General features: G+C 36.0%; 1 pseudogene; it reads right to left on the bottom strand.

Moving 5' to 3' along the window:
• Nucleotides 1–315: 315 nt before the first annotated feature.
• Nucleotides 316–9,139, bottom strand: part of LOC144252447 (tRNA (32-2'-O)-methyltransferase regulator THADA-like) — a 36,029-nt pseudogene continuing 27,205 nt past the window's right edge.

Below are 9,139 nucleotides of genomic sequence, written 5' to 3'. Positions count from 1 at the left end.
AAAGATGTTGTGTCCGCCGAGAACTAAAAAATAAATATTAAAAATTCTCTCTCTCTCCTCTCTCTCTCTCTCTCTCTCTCTCTCTCTCTCTCTCTCTCTCCTCTCTCTCACTCTCTCTAAAAAAAAAAGAATGTGTTTCAAAATTGTGTAATACATGAAATACTTGAAACACAAAAAAGTATAAACAGATTTATAAGTCTAATTTTCTATTCTCTTTAAGGCAGCAGACTACATTCCATTCCCAGGACACACTGATAAGAAGCGAAAGCTGGGGCCTAAGTGTGCTTCTGAGAGGAGAGGCGGCTGTGGATGTTCTTATTTTAGTGGTAACTTCTGCAGGGCTCCTGTTATACAGTGAACTCGCCCATACATTGGAAACGATGCCACTGCCTGAAGCAAGGAATTTTCAGCTTGAGCTACCTTTTCCTCAAGATTTTCCATCAAGCACTTGATAACTAGAAAAAGCAAAGAGAAAACAATACCCATTTTAAAACGCATTTATAAATTTATGGATAGCAAAACAGTACCCACGGAAAAAACTCAACCTAACTTCATACTTGAACCAGAAAGAGATTTTTCAAGGTTATCTGGCTCACTGCCCATTTCTAGTTAAAGATACTTGTTAAAGAACTGAGTGTCTTCCCTAATTGCCTGGATTCATTATGCATTCACTCTGAACCTCCTCTAGCTGGGGTATCAAAGCCCAGGTCCGTGTGGCATGTGCTAATTGGTCAAGAGATAACTTTTAAAAACAGCTTTTGTGACACATATTTCACACACCATGCAATTCACACATTTAATGCATACAAGTCAATGTTTTTTAGTATATTCAGAGATATAGGCATATACCACATTCTAGAACATTTTTTTTATCCACCCAAAGACCTTTACCTATTTGCAGTTTCTTCCTCTCTGCACCTCTATCCTTCCACTGCCCTCAGCAATCATAACCTACCTTTTGTCCCTATAGATTTTGCTATTCTGGACATTCCACATAAGTGGAATTACACAATAAAAGGTCTTCCATAATTGGCATCTTTCACTTAGCATAACATTTTCCATGTTCACGCTGCCACATATACAAATGCTTCATTCTTTATTTCATATGGATGCATAATAGTTCACTGTATGACCATACATTTTTATTTATCCATTTATCAGTTGATAGACATGTGAATTATTTCTACTTTTTGGCTACTATAAATAATTCTGCTATGAAAATTCTTGTACAATTTTTATTTGGGCATGTTTTCATTTCTCTAGGTAAATGTCTGTTAAGGAATAAATGTTTGTGTCCCTACTCCTAACCCCCAACATACATATAGTATTTCTACTTTTATTTTAGGTACTATGGAAAATATGAAGACTTAGATTGCTATCATGATGATTCAACCAAGTGTGTTATGCTCATTTGTTGCTTCTCTGAAACAGGACAATAGATTAATAAATTGTGGTAAATCTGTATAACATACACAATGCTTTCAAAATTATGTGAAACCAAATTTATGACAATACATTGGTGGTAAATTTAAAAGAAAAACAAAATGAAAGATTAAGTAGAATAAAGAAGAGGCTTCTTCTTCTTCTTCTTCTTTTTTTTTTTTTTAGGAGATGGGTGTCTCCCTGTGTTGTTCAAGGCAGGGATCCTCTTGCCTCAGCCTCCAGAGAAGCTGGGATCCCAGGTATGGGCCACTGCATCCAGCTAATAAACTGAGGAGTTGTTTTTTTTGTTTGTTTTGGGAGGTTTTTTACTATTGTTATTTTGTTTTGTTTTGTTATTCTGAGATCAAACCTGGCCTTAGGCAGGCTAAGCACATTCTCTACCACTGAGCTCTACCTCTACCCCTCTTCTACTTCTTAAGCTGTCATCACCTAACTAGTGAACAAAATTTATGAAGCTTTTCTATTTCTGTTACTTAAACCTTATTTACTCAAGTGTTCTTTGCATGTCTGAAATGAAGTTCTAATATATCTTAGGCTGGGGTTGTGGCTCAGCGGTAGAACGCTTGCCTAGCACATGCAGGGCCCTGGGTTCGATTCTCAGCACCACATAAAAATAAGTAAAACAAAACAAAATAAAGGTATCGTGTCCAACTACAACTAAAACATAAATATTTTAAAAAATAAAAAAATAAAAAATAAAATATCTTAAAAGGCTTTCTGTGACGCATGCGCTCCCCAGCACACCCCAATTGCAGTCCTCTTCCAGGGTCTCCTTTTGGACCTAGCCTTGAAGCAACTAAAGTGGGCAAATGTCGTCTTCTATGATTCTGTCATCTCTCTACGGACTTAAAGGCCACGTTCCCACCAGAACTACCTATACCTCCTACTTTTCTCCCACTACAGGTTTCATCATGGCCTTTTTTATCATCTTGAGAAAAATAATTTGCAACTTTCTTTCTATATCTGACCTATATATGAGTTGCAAAATTTGTATCTAGCCAGGCACTGTGGCCCATGCCTATAATCCCAGCAGCTCAGCAGGCCGAGACAGGAGGGATGGCGAACTCAAACCCAGCCTCAGCAACTCAGTAAAAATCCTGTCTCTAATGAAATATAAAAGGGGACTCAGTGGTTAAAGTGCTTAACCTGGTTCAATCCCTGGTACTAATATATATATATATATATATATATTTGTATCTATTCATATACCCACTACAATTCCAAAATAAAGATTTACTAGCATAAAATTAAGACTATAAATCCCAAACAAATATTTGCTGAAAACCACTAGATCTAACCCATTTCTGAGCCAAGATTTTAGAACAGGCTATATAAAAATATAAAAGGGAAGAGAGCACGACAGTCAATCAGAACATAAACTCCAACAGATAAGGGAACTCTGCTCTGTATAGAAATAATGAAGTCGATCTGTCTATAATGTGGTAAAATTTCTGCAGAATAAAAGAGTAGACATTCAATAGAGAAATCGGTCCTCTTTTAAAAAGTACTTTATTAGGGCTGGGATTGTGGCTCAGAGGCAGAGTGCAAAACAAAAAGAAAGACAGAAAGAGCAGGGGCTTGAGCTAGGCGGAGGCTAGGGCTGAGGCCAGAGTCAGAGTAGAACACTTAGGAGAGAATAGTTGCTAACCTCAAGTACTCTTCATTATAGAAATAATGAAGCTGATCTGTCTATAATGTGGTAAAATTTCTGCAGAATAAAAGAGCAGACATTCGATAGAGAAACAGGTCCTCTTTTAAAAAGTACTTTATTAGGGCTGGGGTTGTGGCTCAGAGGCAGAGTGCTTGCCTAGTATGTGTGAGGCACTGGGTTCGATTCTCAGCACTGCATATATATAAATGAATAAAATAAAGGTTCATCAACATATAAAAAATATTTTTTAAAAAAGTACTTTATTAATGGACATTTGTATATCAATTTATTTAACAAAAATTCTCTGTTTAGAAACAAATATTATAGCTGAGTTCACTGTTTATTAACAAAAAAGGAACTGCAGGCATTTATATGCTGGTAAACTCTTAAATAAAAAAACCACAAGTAAGGCTGGGGTTGTGGCTCAGAGGCAGAGCACTTGCCTAGTATGCGTGAGGCACTGGGTTCGAGCCTTAGCAATACATAAAAATAAAATAAAGGTATTATGTCCACCTACATCTAAAAAATAAATGTTTAAAAAATTATAAAAAAATAACATGAGTAAATGTTTAACCATGAGATAATCTAACCAATGAATGGTGAGAGAATAAGATATGGTTTTGATTAACAACAACAAAAAAGGAGCAAAAGGTCATTTCCTCAATACAAACCCATCAGTGTGTTCCTTTCCACCACGGCAGCAGATTTTTCTCCATCACCACATGCGTTCTGCTGGGGTGTAGCCACAGAAAGGAACCAGGGCAGAGCATCCTGCCAGATTAAAAAGCTCAGCAGGTAGGAGGCTGTTATGCAGTCATAGGGTTTCATGCTTGTGCTGAGCTCCAGAGCTGCCTGGAATAAGCCTTGCAGTTTCTCAGAATCCTAGAATGAAGTACAGTCTCAGTCACTGCCATGGAAGAGTTCCAAGATTTGATGGAATAACACATAATAAAAACCACAGCCTACCATATAACTAACTCAGTATGAAGATTAATTTATTTTCTCCCTGAATATGTTAGTTTTTCTTATAGCAATTGATGATAATTATTATTAGTTCAGAGATGAAGATGCTTAAAATGCTTTCAATTGGAAAATTCAACACTACAAGCTATCATTTATTCATTCATTTATTTATTTAGGTACAAGGGATTGAAATAAAAGGCACTCAACCACTGAGGCACATACCCAGCCCTATTTTGTATTTTATTTAGAGACAGGGTCTCATTGAGTTGCTTAGCACCTCACTTTTGCTGAGGCTGGCTTTGAACTTGTGATCCTCCTGCCTCAGCCTCTTGAGCAGCTAGGATTACAAGCATGTGCCACCATGCCCAGCAGCTATCATTTTTTAAAAACTGAAGTCTTTCTTCAGCAAAAGTGTACTTTTTCCTATAGAAATTCACTATGGCTACAGTCAAATCACCTTCGTTGTTTCTATAGAATGTAATCTTTTTCCTCACAGTTTATGTTTTACCTGGCCAAATTATATGTCTGCCCTTCTTCTCCGTCCCCTTTCCCATACAGGTAGTTCAATGCAGAAAATTACAAAGCCACAGGGAGGTTATTCATTGTGAAATTCCACATATATAAGTGGGAAATGAAGTAATCAGATCAGCCTCAGAAATCTGCATCTGAACTCCCACACCTAGATCTCCTATAAATATCCACTCACATAGCCTAAAGAAGCCAAAACAAAGAGGGTTCACTGCAATAGTCATGGAAGGCCCTGGATGGACAACAGGAGTCATGGGTCCCAGTTCTAATTCAACAGCTGACAGGCCATGTGCTCACCACTCTGGAAATCAGGGGTTGAATTCTCAATACTATTCTGATTCTACTAGGATTATTCCATAATTGTCTAGTACATGGGGAAATATTTTAGAACCTCAATTTTTAGGCTTATTATAGATATTTAAAGATGTCTTATAATTTCAAAATAGTAGATATCTAATGTGCTGATTTGATTATCAGTTTAAGTTCTTTGTCATTTGATATGTTTAATTTTCTATGACCTAAACTTAAAAATAGTGGCCAGCCAGGTGTAGTAGTGCACGCCTGTAATTCTAGAAACTCAGGAAGCTGAGGCAGGAGGAGCACAGGTTTGAAGCCAGCCTGGGCAACTCAATAAAACCCTGTCTCTGAATAAATAAAAGGGCTAGGGATTAGCTCAGTGGTAGAGCACCCCTGGGTTCAGTCACCAGTACTTCCTAAAAAAAAAACAACTCAAATTTAAATATATATAAAAAGTAACAATTAAGCACCTAAAACATTTTGACAACTGATAGTGTCCTTGAATGGTATTATTAGGCAATTAGTTAAAAAAAAAACGAATAAATAGACTTTGAAATCTAAATATCTTTGCTCTACCATCTTAGATCAATCAAAATACAACATGAAGACCTAAGCTCCACAGAAAGAAGGGCAGTAAACCAAGTGAGTGGTAAAGACATATTTAGAAAGATATGTCATCACAAATATGTATTAAATATAGGGTACTTAGTTAACATTTTTAAAAATTTTGAACACCTATTCAAATGACCAGTTTACCAACAGGCAAGCCAGACCAGAGAGAATAAGCAAAAGCCTACAGCAAGCCACATGTGGCACCAAATTTTCTGAATTTTACATTAGTGTCTTTATAACCAAGTGCATTTTTACCAAATTAGAGATGTAGAAGCTCCCTAAAGGCCCTGCATAGCTTATCTAAGAATCAGGTCTTTTACAGATGTGCTACAATATACCTTCTTCACTCCAAAAACTCTCAAAATTTTTGCCAGAAAAGAAGCATAGCCTTATATGTGATACAAGGCTACAAGTAATGAATGGTAAGGGAGTAGGAGCTAAGAGAGGAAGAGTCTCTTATATTAAAACTCTATTGGGTACAAGAGTTAGCAAACTAAGCACCAAAGAACCTTCTGCTCACCAGGGCACCTGGAAGATCACAGGCACAGGTAGAAACTGGAGAGCAATTCCCAATTTGGATCCAAATCAGGAAAGATACCCTGAGATCTTGCAATGTCATAAAAGCCACAGAAACAATCACTGTGCTCTCTGGTATGTGCTCCTACAGAATACCACTACACCTACAAGCTGGCAAGCCCTAAATACAGCCTAAGGCCCTGACCATTCAGAGCTCAGCAACAGGCAACCTTGATCTCTACAGCACTCTAACAGAGAGCTATAGCAAAACTCTAGAGCCAGTACTATGCTGATAACCCCAGCAGACAGCCCCAGAATACACCTCAAGTACAAAGTAAAAAGCCTAGTGAGGAAATTCCTGAAGACCCACCCCATGCTGTACCTTCACTGCCTTCACTCTGAAGCCCATATTTGGCTCCTACTCCAAGACAGGAAGAGCAGGGGCTTGAGCTAAGCGGAGGTTAGGGCTGAGGCCAGAGTCAGAGCAGAACACTTGGGAGAGAATAGTTGCTAACCTCAAATACTCTTTTTGAGTTTCAGTCTCTGTTTAGCTATTGCTTATTGGAAGACCAGAAGCATGTTCTCTACCCTATGTACATTCAGCTTCCCAGGAACATGAAGATTAACTTAGAAAACTCAAGTTACTGTAAGTGATATGTTTTGATCAAATATTACGTGGCCACGTGAACTGGGGAGACTATCATTAACTGAAATCTACTAGTAATCTTATAAATAATAAAACCTACTGCTTCCTATGCTACTCATTTGAACAAAGCAATTTAAAAAGAAAAAGAAGAAGAAGAAACCAGGCTCACTGATTTGGACTTTCTCTTTTGCAACATTTCTACCCCACAATAACAGAGACATTAATGACTGAAAGAAACAGTCAAAAGACATAAGAGGACAGACACAAAGAATCAAGATAATTCTCAGACTGTGTTATCTATGCTAAAATAGTAGATTTTCATGCCTATATCATATTTACATTTCCATAGGAAAAGTCCAAATACCTGAAATTGTACAGCTGCTACTGATAATTTCATCAGAAGATCAATGCTAAAGTTTTCACGTCTTCAAAAGTACTGGTAAAACATTCTTTTAGTATTTGGAAACAATCAACATCAATATCATCGCTCAGCTGATACACTGTTTGGCCTCTATCTGAAAAAAAAAGTTAAAATGAATTTAAAATTTAAATTAAAAAAAAATTTTTAAAAGTTAAAATGAATTTAAGAAAAAGGAAAACAACCTTCTGAAGTTATCAAATTTATAGAAAATTAGTTCAAAAATCCACACTTCATACTTCACTCACAATACTACTTTATTTCATACTTTGCCACACTAGCATGAAGACACTTTTCCATTAATTTATTTTTTCATATGACAAAATTTAAAAAAATTGGTTTTCCAATTAGGAAATAAGCTCTATAAAGAAATTCAAAACAATTTCATTCTTTTTCAAAAGGTATCATATAAAAGATTCCTAAGTAATTTTTAAAAAATAAATAAAACCAAAAAAATTTAGGAACATATCTTTTGAAAAATCTTCATAAAACTTCTTGATCTAGTATGCCACAATGAAATCCTTCATTCTGTATAAATAATATGCACCAATAAAACATTTTTTAATTTTTTAAAAACTTGACCTAGAATCCAAAGTCCTACTGTATTTTAGAATGAAATGACACAGAATAATGTTATTTTTATGTTTATCTTTATTTGAGGTTTATTTTAATAGGGCATATTCTACGTCTTATTATTTTTATATTCACCCCCCATATTCCTGGGATAAATTCCACTTAGTCATAGTATACAATATTTTTAATACACCATTGTGTTTAGTAGTGTTTTGCTGAGAATTTTCCTTCTGTATTCACAGGGATATTGGTCTGCAGTTTTCTTTCAGTATCTTTGTTTGGCTTTGGTATCAGGGTAAGGAGAGCCTCACAGAATGAGTTAGGAGGTGATCACTCTCTAATTTTGTGAGAGGTTAGGAGGGACTGGTGTTATAAACGTTTGGTAGAATTCACCAGGGAAGCCCCTTGGCTTGGACTTTTCTTTGCTGGCAGGGTTTTTGTTGTTGTTGTTCTTTTTAGTTACACATGACGGTAGCATGTATTTTGACATATCATACATACATGGAGTATATCTTCCCATTCTTGTGGTTGTACATGATGTAGTCTTACTCTAGTCATGGGCTGGTAGGCTTCTGATTAACTATTTCTATCTCTTGTCATAGGTTTGTTCAAATTACTATTTCTTCCCAAGTCAGAATTTTTTATGTTTCTAGTGACCTGCTCATTCCAGAAGATTGTTCATTGTATTGACTTATTATCCTTTAATTGCTGTAAGTGTAGAAATGACCCTACTTTCTTTCTTTTCTTTTCTTTCTATTTTTTTTTGTGGTGCTGGGGATTGAGCACAGGGCTTTGTGTATACAAGGCAAGCACTCTACTAACTGAGCTATATCCCCAGTCCAAAATGTCTCTACTTTCATTGCTGATTTTAGTTATTTGCAACTTTTTTGTTTTTTCTTAGTCCAGCCTAGCTAAAAATTTTGTCAATTTTGTTGATCTTTAAAAAAAAAAAAAAACAAGCTAACTTCTGGTTTTGTTGATTCTCTATTGTTTTTCTATTCTGCATTTTATCTATCTCTGTTCTAATCTTTATTATTTCCTTCCTTCTCCTTGTTTGAGGTTAAGTTTGTTCTTGTAATTTCTTGAGGCATTAGTTAGGTTACTGACTTGAGACCTTTCTTACTTTTTAATGTAGGAATTTACAGGTACATATTTCCTTATGAGCACGGCTTTTGCTGTATTCCATAAGTTTGGGTATGTCATGTTTTCGCTTTCATTAATCTCAAGGCATTTTCTAACTTGCTTCATGATTTTTTTTCTTTGACCAACTGGGTAAGAGACATTCAAATCTGAAGTTTTCTCTTACACTACTGTATGGAAGTTCTAGCATTCCCCACTGTCCCTGGCACTCTCTATCTCCCATTTGTCTTCCTGAAATGCTTTTTTCATAGAACTCATCTCCATCTGAATTTCTACATATTGTTAACTACTCTCCATCTCACTTCACTAACATACAAACTCCAAAAAAGGAAACACTTGCTTTCATACACTC

This window comes from Urocitellus parryii, unplaced genomic scaffold (assembly GCF_045843805.1).
Source record: "Urocitellus parryii isolate mUroPar1 unplaced genomic scaffold, mUroPar1.hap1 Scaffold_43, whole genome shotgun sequence".
Lineage (NCBI taxonomy): Eukaryota > Metazoa > Chordata > Mammalia > Rodentia > Sciuridae > Urocitellus > Urocitellus parryii.
The sequence above is the reverse complement of the archived record's forward strand: the minus strand, read 5'-3'. Positions and strand labels throughout refer to the sequence as shown.